Genomic DNA, 15,772 nt, shown 5'->3' with positions numbered 1-15,772 from the left:
CAAGTTAAAAAGTTAAGGACAGGTAGACCTAAACTTCAAGTTACAAGCTCACAAATTAAGGACACTTGGTCTTTAACTTAGAGTTACAAGCACAAAAATTAAGGACAGTTAGTCCTGAACTTAGAGTTCCAAGTTCAAAAAATAAAGACATGTAGTCCTGAACTTAGAGTTACAAGTTAAAAAGTTAAGGACAAATAGTCCTAAACTTCAAGTTACAAGCACAGAAATTAAGGACAGGTAGTCCTGAACTTAGAGTTCCAACTTAAAAAAAATAAGGACATGTAGTCCTGAACTTAGAGTTACAAGTTATAAAGTTAAGGACATGTAGTCCGAAACTTAGAGTTACAAGTTAAAAAGTTAAGGACAGGTAGTCCTGAACTTAGAGTTATAAGTTAAAAAGTTAAGGACATGTAGTCCTAAACTTCAAGTTACAAGCTCACAAATTAAGGACACTTGGTCCTTAACTTAGAGTTACAAGTACAGAAATTAAGGACATGTAGTCCTGAACTTAGAGTTACAAGTTAAAAAGTTAAGGACAAATAGTCCTAAACTTCAAGTTACAAGCACAAAAATTAAGGACAGGTAGTCATGAACTTAGAGTTCCAAGTTAAAAAAATAAGGACATGTAGTCCTGAATTTAGAGTTACAAGTTATAAAGTAAGTACACGTAGTCCTGAACTTAGAGTTACAAGTTAAAAAGTTAAGGACAGGACATGTAGTCCTGAATTTAGAGTTACAAGTTATAAAGTTAAGTACACGTAGTCCTGAACTTAGAGTTACAAGTTAAAAAGTTAAGGACAGGTAGTCCTGAACTTAGAGTTACAAGCTAAAAAGTTAAGGACATGTAGTCCTGAACTTAGAGCTACAAGTTAAAAAGTTAAGGACATGTAGTCCTGAACTTAGAGTTACAAGTTAAGAAGTTAAGGACAGGTAGTCCTAAACTTCAAGTTACAAGCTCACAAATTAAGGACACTTGGTCCTTAACTTAGAGTTACAAGCACAGAAATTAAGGACATGTAGTCCTGAACTTAGAGTTACAAGTTAAAAAGTTAAGGACATGTAGTCCTGAACTTAGAGTTACAAGTTAAAAAGTTAAGGACAGGTAGTCCTGAACTTCAAGTTACAAGCTCACAAATTAAGGACACTTGGTCCTTAACTTAGAGTTACAAGCACAGAAATTAAGAACATGTACTCCTTAACTTAGAGTTCCAAGTTAAAAAATAAGGACATGTAGTCCTGAACTTAGAGTTACAAGTTAAAAAGTCAAGGACATGTAGTCCTGAACTTAGAGTTACAAGTTCAAAAGTTAAGAATAGGAAGTCCTAAACTAAGAGTTACAAGCTCAAAAATTAAGGACATGGTATCCTTAACTTAGAGTTACAAGCACGGAAATTAAGGATATTACCTTGATGTCATTTTGAATCCTTTTTTCTGATAAAGCTATTTTTTGATGTATTCTAGTACATTCTACCTCCATATCCGTTTTGAACTTTTCCGATAATCTCTAAATCAAAAACCATAAAAACAAAAAAGTCTCTTAAGCAAAAATAAGCAAATAAAAAACTAATGGTATTCAAAGACAGAAAACCTACGTTAACAATTTCCTTAAGCAAGACTTCATCAAATTGTGTTGAAGGTATTGAGCTTTGATCTTGAGACAATGGCACATGCACACTAGTGGGCTTCATATCTACTTCAAAAGAAAGAAATGGTACCATCTCGAGCAACTGATACAACTATTATATAAGAAAAAAATGTAAGTATTCAGAACTAAAACACAAACAAAAAAATAGCTAGTAGTAATCCTGTTAACTTACTTTTTCATTATGGAAGTACATTTTACATAGGGTGTCATAATGTGGAGATTTCATATCTGAATAACATAGCATCCGGGGGAACCCACATTCTCTGAAGTTCACAAATTGTTTTTTCTGAAAAATTGAGAATACTTCCATAATCCAAACACAGAAGGCGAAAGGGAAGCCAAGTATAGTATAACTGTCCTTCTCTTTATCTTTATCTTTCTCTTTCTCTTTCTCATTCTCATTCTCATTCTCATTGTCTGAAGTATTTTGTTTGGGCTTCAAATAACTCTTCAATGATTTTAGTAACTTTTCATAACAAAGAGAGCCCCAATTGAAAGAAGAGCAGAGTTCATCGTCATCTACGATTTTCATTTCCCGCTCAGATACATTCCGATTCTTGCGCTTCCCCATCAACACAGATTCAACAAAATAAATTGTTGCCAACTTCACCGCATCGTCATGGCTGCCTACAAATGATGCAGTTGTACCATATGGGTGACTAGTAATAAAATGCCACAAATCGCCTAACTCGATTCTATCCTTTGCAGGGAACGAAAGCCTATTCTCTCTTTCATGTAAAACTTTGAAGTCCACTGAAGAAGAATATTTCAACCCAGTAATTATCTGGAAAGCTTCACATGTAAACTTCACTTCATGATCAAAAACCTTGAATGTCATTGAATGCGAGTCATTGCTTATAATTTCTGAAAGCAACACACAATGAATAAGTCTACCATAGAACTTCACACCTTGTAATCGGAAAAAGTTTTCGAAAACACCATCCCTCAACTTTTTCCATTGCGTGTTCAACAAGAAACTTTTTATTGTTTCCTTATACTGAAAATCTCCTTTCCAATAGCTCATCGAATTACGCCAATCATCAAACTCGAAAACACGTTCTCCTTCCATTAGCACACTACAAAGAAGGAAATAGAACGTAAACATTAGGACTATTTTTCTGAAATGTCCTTAATATTTAAACTACAAAACTAAAATCCAGGACCTAAGTAGATGCATATTTAATAGAAGAACAGTAAACTAAAATTAGCTTACAAATTCTTAGGACTATTTTTCTGAAATGTCCTTAATAATTAAACTACAAACTAAAATTCAGGACCTAAGTAGATGCATCTTTAATAGAAGAACAATAAACTAAAATTAGCTTACAAATTCTTAGGACTATTTTTCTAAAATGTCCTTAATATTTAAACTAAAAAACTAAAATCTAGGACCTAATTAGATGCATCTTTAATAGAAGAACAATTAACTAAAATTAGCTTACAAATTCTTAGGACTATTTTTCTAAAATGTCCTTAATATTTAAACTAAAAAACTAAAAACCAGGACCTAATTAGATGCATCTTTAATAGAAGCACAATTAACTAAATTTAGCTTACAAATTCTTAGGACTATTTTTCTGAAATGTCCTTAATATTTAAACTAAAAAACTAAAATCCAGGGCATAATTAGATGCATCTTTAATAGAAGCACAATTAACTAAAATTAGCTTACAAATTCTTAGGACTATTTTTCTAAAATGTCCTTAATATTTAAACTAAAAAACTAAAATTCAGGACCTAATTAGATGCATCTTTAATAGAAGCACAATTAACTAAAATTAGCTTACAAATTCTTAGGACTATTTTTCTAAAATGTCCTTAATATTTAAACTAAAAAACTAAAATTCAGGACCTAATTAGATGCATCTTTAATAGAAGCACAATTAACTAAAATTAGCAAATTCGTAGAACTATTTTTCTGAAATGTCCTTAATATTTAAACTAAAAAACTAAAATCCAGGACATAATTAGATGCATCTTTAATAGAAGCACAATTAACTAAAATTAGCTTACAAATTCTTAGGACTATTTTTCTAAAATGTCCTTAATATTTAAACTAAAAAACTAAAATTCAGGACCTAATTAGATGCATCTTTAATAGAAGCACAATTAACTAAAATTAGCAAATTCGTAGAACTATTTTTCTGAAATGTCCTTAATATTTAAACTAAAAAACTAAAATTCAGTACCTAATTAGATGCATCTTTAATAGAAGCACAGTTAACTAAAATTTCTAAACACAGTTAGCTTATAAATTCTTAGGACTATTTTTCTGAAATGTCCTTACATAATCAATATATTGATTGAACCACAAGCACATTTCAATACCAAAAGGTTCTCAATAACTTTCTCACAAAAATCTACACCTTATTCCTTAGCGAATCAAGTTATAATCATTATTTTGGACATTTCACACATACTTGATGACAAATACAACATTGATCATGATTAGAGATATACAAAAAGAAAAATGCATAAAAGCAAAATAAAAAATATACCAGTACGCTGGTTCGCTGCAGAGAAGATGACAAATGAGAAGAGATTAAGTTGGACAAAATATACGCAGAAAATTATTGTGGGCTGGGCAAGAGCGATATTGAGGGAGCGAAATTTTGCTTATGGAATTTTGGCTCTGAACTTCAATCGAGAGAAGAGAGTTGCATGCAGGAACGATATTGAGGGAGCGAAATTTTGCCTATGAAATTTTGGCTCTGAACTTAAATGAGAGAAGCGTATAAAGGAAGGGTTTGGGAATAAAAGAAATAGAAGAAATGGTAAAAATATCTTTTCATATTAATTTTAATAGAGTAGTGGCTATTTTTGCTCAACATTAGAATTGGTGGATAAAAAATAAATACCACCTTATTTAGTGGCTACCACACGCTATTTTTACTTTAAATAATTCAATAAATACATCAATATATATGCGTTTATAAATATTATTATCACTAAATTACAATTAATTAATACATATTCTTAATTTATCTATTTAATGTAAATATTCTATGCATGAATTTTTACCGTCTTAACTCTTTAAAGTTTAATTTGAAGTTTTGACTTTGAACAATACTCGATTAAAGTTAGAAACAATAAGCATTTGAAATTGGAGATAAGTTTTTATCGTCTTAATTTAAAAGTTTGGAATTAAAGTTGAAAAAAATAAGTATTTGAAGTTGGAAAAATTGACATGGTATTATAATCCGGTTCGATGGTGACTAACACTCTTATTATTATTATTATTTTACTTTTACTTTCTTTTTCAACTAAATATGTTATCAACTAAAGACCTAAGATATATCCATAATATGTTTTTTTAATATGTTTTCTCTTTTTTTAAATAATTCATTTTCTTTTTTTCTTCTTCTTTGTTTTTATCTTCTCTACAGCCACCACCTGTTCACCATCATTTTTTGGAGAGAAAAAATTACCAAAAATACCATGGCCTTTATCTCCCACCCTCTCCAGATTTTTCGTATAATAATTTAGACCTACGTGCATACACTATTATTATAAGTAAAGAGAACAACTACTACTTCCACAGTCCAAATTTGGAATTTAACACAAAAATACATGTCATAAGCTACTAAATATGAAAATCGAAGGAAGGCATTTACTTCTTAGGTAGCCCAAATAAAAATTTAGAGGAGGTTTATTCAATTTTCACTCACAGAAAAACTATCATCAGGAAATCAAGAATTGATTGGGAAACACGATCGGAAAATACACTAGCGACCTTATCATTTTCTCTCCGTCTTCATCTTTTATCCCTTATTCAGTAAAGTACCAAAATATTCTTACAATATACTTTGTTAAAATAGCCATTTCATTTCCATAGTTGTTTCTTCAACGAGAAATAGCACCCTAAAGCTCTAAACTAAAGAATCGACCTTTTGTAAAGTCTTTGCTGCCACCCCCCTCCCAAAAATCGAGGAATTAATTTCTGTATTTGATAATTCGAAGGAAATAAACATTTGATTTTCTTTGTTTAACATTTATGGTTCTACGAAGGATTTTGAGATATACATATGTGTAGGCATATAAAAGCTATTGAATCGTATTCAATAATTAATTTGAACTATATACTAGTCTAAATAAATATTACTTACTAATATAATTGGTTAATTATATAAGTCTAATATATATGAATTAAATAAATAAATTCAAATTTATTTGGGCTGCAATTGACGAGCCCGCTTCATTAAGCCCAAGATGTCATCTTACTAAAAGTCCAATTTGGTGCCACGTGTCAACTTGTCACGACCCAAAATCCACTAGTCGTGATGACACCTAACCAGACCCGTTAGGTCAGCCAATTAATATCTAACACAATTCTAATAAAATAAAGGTGATCAACAAATGACATATTTGGATTTTCATACAATATCCTAAGGACTGGTAGTACAAGTCATGAGCTTCTAAAACTTATAATTTACAAAAAGCTGGTACGAACAAATACATCATCTGTTGAAGTTTACATAAACAGATTAGCAAAATCTAAAGCTACCAAGGACAAGTGGCAGCTATAACCGGAACACAGGTAAATCTTCAATGCCAACTCCCGCCATACACAGCGACTCCAGCTCCAAAATCTGCACGCAAGGTGTATAAGTGTAGTATGAGTGCAACCGACCCCATGTACTCAATAAGTATCTTGACTAACCTCGGTGAAGTAGTGACGAGACTTTTTAGTTAAAAGATACTCACTGATATAACCTGTGCAGTAGACTAGCAATAGAACAATACTAGAACATAACAGAAGAGAGTGCAAGAAACAAATATGCTAAGCAGTAAATGATTACTAGAAGAAATCACGATTTATATTCCTCAATATCACGACCAATCTTTTCCTTAGAGCGATAACCAATAAACCATGGTAGTAAATCCATAACTTTCATAGTGTGAGAAATGTACTCAAGATATCAAATCAAATGGCATGGCAATACCCTTCGTCCATTTATCTCATCCTCACCAAATATTCGTATAACAGTACCAACCAGGTAAATAAAATACCAATAACAGTAATGACAAAGTGGAAATACACAGGTAGCAAGGCAGTACATATAGATAACGGTAACAGACTAGGTAGAAGGCATAGAACTAATGACAACAATTAGGAAAGAAGAACATAAATTTCACTAACTAACATGGTAGAAGTTCTAGATGTGGATATAACAAAAAGAGGGAAAGCATGATCTTTATGAGCTAACTAATAGAAGGCATGAACAACTAACATGGTAGAAGGCTTATATGAAAGTGCAACAAATGAGAAACGATATGGATGTAGATATGACAACAAGAAGGAAAAACATGTTATTTTCAAGTTAAGCAGATAGAAGGCATGTATAATACAACTATAATTGAGGTAGAGGACGAAGACAGAAAAACAACAACAAGTCACATAGAAAACATATGTGTAACACTAATAGCTCAAGATAAAAGGCTTGAATATATACACAAAGGAAAAGATATCACAACATAGTGCATGTCTCTCGTCCTCGCCTGCACGGAAGCACCCTTCGTGCCATGAACACATGATAATATAAAAACATGATAATGTAAATGAAATGGCACAACATCACCCTTCGTGCTTTTACTCTCATCCTCACATGATAATGTAAACGATAACATGATAATATAAATGAAATGGCACGGCATCACCTTTCGTGCTTTTATTCTCATCCTCACATGATAATGTTAATGAAAACATGACAATGTAAATGAAATAGTACGGCATCACCCTTCGTGCTTTTACTCTCATCCTCACATGATAATGTAAATGGCACGATATCACTCTTCGTATTTTACACTCTTTCTCACATGATAATGTATATGCAATGGTATGACATCACCCTTCGTGCTTTACACTCTTCCTCATCAAGCACATGTATATCAATGACAAGTAAGGTAGGAAGCATAAATAATATCAAGGAGAGTAATTAAATGAATATTCCAAATGAACATCAATCACCACTTTCAAGCCAATAACAATTCAATAAACCTCAAAAACCTTATTGTTCAAGTATTTCAACAAGTCTAAAAAATAATCTTCAACTCAAGTATAGAATCTAATATTTCAAGAATAACAGTTATAGCTATGTATACATTATGCATAGTGTGACCGAATTTAACACATCAATAGTTTCACAAAAATTCGTCAAATTTTAATCAAGTTATAATAAGCCAAATCTTGGTTTCTAGCATTTAATTTCACATTCTTAGTAGTCTAGAAGTAAAGTAAGACATGAAACAATGAGGTCACATAATTCTACAACGCATAATTAATCGTATAATTTACCCCTGATTAACCCTGGCACATGCATATACGCTCGTCACCTCATATATGCATCACCCCCGCATGTAGTGAACAATGGCAATTAGCAGAAAAAATTCTCCCAACAAAGTTAGGCAAGACACCTACCTCAAACAAGCTAAATAGATACACTAGAAATGTTATCCCGCACGTACCGACCTCCGAACGGCTCGAAACTAGCCAAAAGCAACTCAAAAATATCAAATAATGTCAAAGGAAACAAACCCAATTGATAAAGGTCGAATTTTTAATCAAAAGTCCAAAGTCAACCAAAAAGTCAACAAAAGTCAATGTCGGGCCCGCCTTAGATTCGGAATCCAAGCTTGCCCGAACCAATACAAGCTCACACGAATGAAAACAGACTCAATCGGAGTCCGATAGCTCAACCAATTCGCCAAAATATCGCTCTTTGGTGTTCATAACCCAAGAGTCCAACCCACACTAGTTGGGTCCCATATCTCCCGAAATACTCATCCAAAACTCGCCAAATTCAAGTATGTTATTCTCTAATATAGGAGAACAAAAACCCAAAAGGAATCGAGAAATAAACGTCTCTAACTCATTTTCAGTTTTTAAAATTTAAGACATAACCCTAGGTCTTGATTTAAAGAATTAAATGGATTTTCAATTAAAATTATGGATTAAAGCTTAAACCAAGGGAATGAGTCAAAGAAAAATACTTAGGTTATGGTTTAGACCTTACCCCATAGAAGAAACTTGAAGAACATCCTTGAATTTTCCCAATCCCAAACTTTCAAGATGAGAAAAACTCCAACAACATCAATAGCCAAAAATGCCCAGTTATTCTGCCTTGTTTCTTATACCAAACTATCTCGAAACTTATTTTTGATGCCTTAAATGTATTCCTCATGAAATTCCAGTCAAGTTAGGCTTTTGAATCACTCCATTTGACCTTATAATGAAGAAGATATGTTGGTTTCAATATTTGGAAATAGTGCATATTTTTAAATACGAATTCAGTGGCAATTTCATAATTAATCTGAAAAATCTGGCAACCTAATTCTTAGTAAAATGACCATAAATTTCTCATACGATATCAAAACTTGATGATTTCAGTTGCTATGGTTCTACAATTACGATACGGATATAATGGTTTAGTCAAAACACGAATCAAAGACCGTTTGCTCAATATGGTAACCTTTATGCTCAAATCGACGTCGAAACCGAAAACAATCACCATACAACCCAAACTTATCCAAAACTCATCGGAATTTAACCAAACTTTGTGGACATGTCCAAAATAATCATACAAACTTATTGGAATAATTAAAACCCGATCCCGAGTTCGTTTACCCAAAAGTCAAACCTTGGTCAACTCTTCCAACTTAAAGTTTCTAAAACGAGAATCATTCTTCCAAATCAATCTCGAACCGCTCGAAAACCGAAATCAACCATATACGCAAGTCATAATACATAATATGAAGCTACTCAAAGTCTCAAACCATCGAATGGAATGCTAAAGCTCAAAACGACCGGTCTGGTCATTATACAAATGACGTGGCATGACAAGTCAAATGGAAGAGCTAATAGGATCATCCCACGTGCCAAAATGACAAGGCATGCCAAGTTAAATTAAAAGGCCAATGAAACTGCGTCACACGTGCATGTGACATGTTCTGGCCAACCAAATGCGGCCTTGTCACGCTTCAATCTGATTGGTTGAAAAAAGTTTGTTCTCATCATAACTCTTCTCCTCCATAACTATAAATACGGGTCTTAATAACTCAGAAGAGGGACCAAAAGATTGTACCGCTCATATTATTTGAAATAAAATACTACGAATTGCTGTAATATTTTTCGGTCTTGATTATATTTTCTTGACGCAAATTTTATTATCTACAAATCCCGACACGTCCAGTGGGACAATATCTACCTCTCATCTCAACTTTTCAATTACCAAAGTTCAAAAACATCGAAATGGCTTCACAGAAAATTAACTTCCATTAAGGCTGCTAATTCCAACTTCTATGCTGATGTGAAAAGCATATTCGATATTACCTTTGGAAGATTTGGGCCAAGCTCTTTAGGACAACAAGCACTCCAAGTGTCGTCCGTATCAACCCCTATTTTTGGATATGTTATGACCCAATTTCCCCTATAGGCCGTGATGACGCCCAACGTCGCCGCTAGGCAAGCCAACGGTGAACTACTCATGTATTTGTTCTTTTTAATAATTTCAAAGTAGTTGATTTTATTTTATTAAGAGAATGATTAGTAGGAATTTATAGTAACGTAAAGTATAAACAAACGAAAGAGTAAACACAGTGAATTTAATACTCAAAACCGTAAAGTGTCTACTGGAATATTCCAAAAACTAGGTGTCACAAGTGTATGAGCAACTAGTAGAATATACAAAACCATATATGCTACTGTCTGGAATAAGATGGATAGAAAATAAATACAAAAGAGAGGCTGCGAGTGCTGTAGAATGGACGCAGAGAGCAGCTCAACACTATGCCTCGGGGTAACGGGGGTATGCGCCTGAATGACCGCCAGATACATCTGCCTCAGATCCTGCATGATTAGTGCAGAAGTGTAGCGTGAGTACATAAACAACATGTACCCAGTAGGTATCTAGTCTAACCTCAAAAAAGTAGTGACGAGTGGTCTACATTGACACTTACTATGGGCCAATAAATAAAGTACATAAATCCTAAATAGGCATGGAATACAACAATAATAATAATACAATAATGAACAGTAAATAAGTGATTCTTTAACTAGGTGTCAATTAGGACCTCCAATTAGCACATACCAACTTCAACAAATACGAGCCATCAAGTAAATTATACTTTCTCCATTCATGAAGGAAACATCAAGTGTAATCGGACTCCGAGCATTATCACGCACGATTTATGCCGAGGTTGTACGTCCTGATCCAGAATAATATGTACACTGCCGAGTGTCTACCGGCGTGAACTATAGATGCATCTATTATACTGTCGAGGCATTCGGCCCGCTCCACAAGAAGAGAGATTACTCTACAAACTCCGATTTAACGGCTACTACAAGACTAATACACAAGGAGGCACAATTTCTGCCAACAGTCAAGTAACCCGCCAAAACTCAAAGTAAGTGAAGTTCGGTCTTTACGAATCCTTTATCAAGTTTCAATATTAGTTAAGCGCTTAAATTAACAAATAGAGTGCAAATAGTACAAGTATTTCATGATAGAGTCCTAAAACTACCCGGACATAAGCATGATTTGTAGCTAAGCACGGACTCTCGTCACTTCGTGCGTACGTAGCACCCACAATTAGTAGCAAATAGCAATTCAAACACCTATGGGGTAAATTCTCTCTTACAAGGTTAGACAAGAGACTTACCTCATTCCCAAGCTCACTTTCCGGTCCACAAATTTTCTCTAAAAGATTCAAGTCGATGCCAGACAATCCAAAACTAGTTAAATATTATATAAATTAATCAATATATACTCAAAAATTCATAATTTAGTGATTAGAGTAATTACCCAACACAAATTGGAAGATTCTTAAAATTCAGCCCCGAAACCACGTGCCCGAATTCCAGAAACGTTTCGAATATAAAAGTTACCCATGACCTCCCGAACTCAAATATATAATTTATTCTAATTTCCACCACCAAAACCATGATCAAATCCCAATTTTTACCTAAACTCTAGTTTCTTCACAAAATCCCACTAATTTCACAATTTTTCCATGTTTAATCTACCTATAGTTCGCGTATTTAGCTAAGGAATTGATAGGAATCACTTACCTCTTGATGTTGATGAAATTCCCCCACAAAATGCTCTCAAAATCGCCTAAGACCAAGTGGGAAATGAGGAAAATGAAGCTAAGTCCCATAATAAAAAGCCCTTGCACCAGTCGGAGATGTCACATTTGAGACATCTTGTTTGCAAATGCCACAAAAGAATGCAAAGACTGGACATCTTTGCCAAGGTCGCAATTGCGACCAAAAACATCGCAAATGCGATGATGGGCAGCTTCGCAAAAACGACAAAAAGTTTGCAAATGCGAACCCCTCAGTGTTTTTCCCAACCTCACAAATGCGAATCCCTCCTCGAAAATACGAGGTTCGCAAATGCGAGACCTGCAGCACTAGACCAGAAACCAGAAAACTGATGTTTCCCCAACACTCCGACTGCGCTCGAAACTCCCTCGAGCCCCCAGGGCTCCACACCAAACATCCACACAAGTCTAGAAGCTTCATACGAACTCGCTCTCATGATCAAAACACCTAAATAACGTCTAGAATCACGAATCGGACACCAAAATGCATGAATTCAATCATGAAACTCAAGAACTTCTAGAAACACTTCTGTGTGTCCGATTCCTATCAAATCAACTCGGAATGACGCCAAATTTTGCGTGCAAGTCATAAATGACATAACAGATCTATTCCCACTTTTGGAATCAAAATCTGAACCGGTAACACCAAAATCTACTCCAAACCAAACTTAAAGAACTTGAAAAACCTTCAACGTGCCAATTTTCAATATTAAGTACCAAAGCGCTTCCGGGTCATCCAAAACCCGATCCGAACACACACCCAAGTCCAAAATCATCATACGAACCTATTGGGACCATCAAATCCCAATTCCAAGGTCATTTACTCAAAATATTGACTCAAGTCAAATTTGACCATTTTAGGCCACTATTAAGGAACCGAGTGTTCCGATTTCAACCCGAATCCTTCCAAATCTAAACCAACCATCCCCGCAAGTCATAAAACAGTAATGGCACATACATGGAGTCTTATTTAGCTGAACGAGGATCTAAAAAGCAAAACGATTGACCGGGTCGTTACATTCTCTACCTCTTAAACAAACGTTCGTCCTCGAACGGGTCTAGAATCATACCTGGAGTGTTAAATAGGTGTGGATATCTGTTCTACATGTCCTCCTCGGTCTCCCAAGTCACCTCCTTGACTGGTTGACCCCTCTAGTGGACCTTTACCGTAAAAATCTTCTTAGACCTCAACTAGCGAACCTGCCCGTCAACAATGGCAACTGGCTCCTCCTCATAACCCAGGCTCTCATCTAGCTGAACCATGCTGTAGTCTAACACATGAGACCTGTCGGCATGATACTTTCGGAGCATAGATACATGGAAAACCGGATGAACTCCCGATAGACTGGGAGACAAGGCATGCTCATAAGTAACCTCCCCAACTCGTCTCAACACCTCAAATGGACCAATAAACCTTGGGCTCAACTTGACCTTCTTCCCGAATCTCATGATTCCATTCATCGGCATGACTTTCAAGAGAACTTTCTCGCTCACTATAAATGATAAATCACACGTATTATGATTTGCATATCTCTTTTGTCTAGACTGTGCTATGCGAAGTCGCTCCTGAATCATCTTCACATTCTCCAAGGCATCCTTCACTAAATCAGTTCCATATAACCTAACCTCGCCTGGCTCAAACCATCCGATGGGCGAACGACATCGCCGACCATACAGAGCCTCAAATGGAGCCATCTTAATGTTGGACTGATAACTTTTATTATAAGCAAACTCGGCCAAAGGCAAGCATCGATCCCACTGCCCTCCGAAGTCAGTCACACATGCTCTGAGCATATCCTCTAAGATCTGAACCATCTGCTCTGACTGCTCATCAGTCTGTGGATGAAAGGCTATTCTGAGCTCTACTCGGGTGCCCAACTCACTCTGTACTGCTCTCCAAAAGTGCATTAAACTGAGGCCCCCTATCTGAAATGATGGAAATAGGCACACCATGCAACCGAACAATCTCCTGAATTTAATATTGGCCAATCTCTCTGACGTGTACGTAGTCACAGCCGGAATAACGTATGCCGACTTGGTCAGCCTGTCAACAATGACCCAAACTGTATCAAATTTACTCAAAGTTCGCAACAACCCAACTACAAAGTCCATAGTGATGCGCTCCCATTTTCACTCATGTATAACCATCTATTGAAGTAGGCCACCTGGCCTCTGGTGCTCATACTTAACATACTGGCAATTTAGGCATCTCGCTACATACTCAACTATGTCCTTCTTCATCTGCCGCTACCAATACTACTGCCTCAGGTTGCGATACATCTTCGTAGCACCTGGATGAATAGAATACCGAGAACTGTCTGCCTCCTCTAGAATCTTCTCATTCAATCCATCAACATTAGGAACACATAGACGACCCTGGAGTCACAGGACACCATCCTCACCGATAGTATCCTCCTTGACACCACCCTGTAGCACCGTCTCCCTAAGAACCAACAAATGCGAATCATCGTACTGACGTGCCTTGAACCACTAAAATAATGAAGGCTGGGCCACATCGCATGAAAGAACTCGACCGGGCTCTGAAATATCCAACCTCACAAGTCTGTTAGCCAAGGATTGAATGTTCAAAGCCAATGGCCTCTCCTGTGCTGAAATGAAGGCCAAACTACCTATACTCTCGGCCTTTCTGCTCAAGGCATCCGTAACTATATTCGCCTTGCCCAGATGATAAAGGATGGTAATATCGTAGTCCTTTAGTAACGTAAGACACCTGCGTTGCCTCAAATTGAGATCCCTCTGCGATGATCGGTGTAAACCTCACAAGACACCCCATAAAGATAATGCCTCTAGATCTTGAGAGCATGAACTATCGTGGCCAACTCCAAGTCATGTACGTGGTAATTCTTCTCATGGGGCTTCAGCTAACGAGAAGCATATGCAATAACTCGCCCCTCATGCATCAACACACAACCCAAGCCAACGTATGAAGTGTCGCAATACACAATATACATCCCTGAACCGGAAGGTAACACTCAACACCGGTGCGGTAGTCAATGTAGCCTTGAGCTTCTGAAAGCTCACCTTACAATAATCGGACCATCGGAACAGAGCATCCTTCTAGGCCAATCTAGTCAAAAGTGCTGCAATGGAAGAGAAGCCCTCCATTAATCGGCGATAATAACCTGCTAACCCCAAGAAACTACTGATCTAGGTCGCTGTGGTAGGAGAGGCCAACTCTGGACTGCCTCGATCTTCCTGGGATCTACCTTAATACCCTCGCCTGATACAACATGCCCCAAGAATGCCACAGAATCTAACCAAAACTCGCACTTGGAGAACTTAGTATAAAGCTTCTATTCTCGCAAGCTCTGAAGCACAACTCTCAAATGTTGCTCGTGCTCCTCCTTACTATGCGAGTAGATCAATATGTCATCAATGAAGACAATGAAAAACAAGTCAATATATGGCCTGAATACCCGGTTCATCAAATCCATAAACGCCGCCGGGGCATTAGTCAAGCCGAAGGACATCACTAGAAACTCATAGTGGACATATCTAGTCCGAAAAATCGTCTTCAGAACATCCGAAGCACGAATCTTCAACTGATGATACCCCGATCTCAAGTCGATCTTAGAGAACACCATGGCACCCTGCAATAGGTCAAACAAATCATCAATACGTGGCAACAGGTACTTGTTCTTAATGGTAACTTTATTCAACTGGCAGTAATCAATGTACATCCCTATAGTCCCATCCTTCTTCTTTGCGAACAACACCGATGCACCCCAAGGTGGAACACTCGGTCTGACGAACCCTTTGCTAGCAATTCCTCAAGCTATTCTTTCAACTCTTTCGGAGCCATGCAGTACAGTGGAATGGAGATAGCCTGGGTACCTGGAGCCAAATCAATATAGAAATCGATATAACGATCTGGTGGCATGCCTGATAAGTCAGAAGGAAACACATCGGAGAACTCCCGTACCCCATACACTGAATCAATTATCGGAGTCTCTGCAGCAATATCCCGAACATAAGTTAGATAAGCCAAAAACCCTTCTCGGCCAT

The sequence above is a fragment of the Nicotiana tabacum genome, chromosome 23, assembly GCF_000715075.1.
Source record: "Nicotiana tabacum cultivar K326 chromosome 23, ASM71507v2, whole genome shotgun sequence".
In the NCBI taxonomy this organism is placed as follows: Eukaryota; Viridiplantae; Streptophyta; class Magnoliopsida; order Solanales; family Solanaceae; genus Nicotiana; species Nicotiana tabacum.
The sequence above is the reverse complement of the archived record's forward strand: the minus strand, read 5'-3'. Positions refer to the sequence as shown.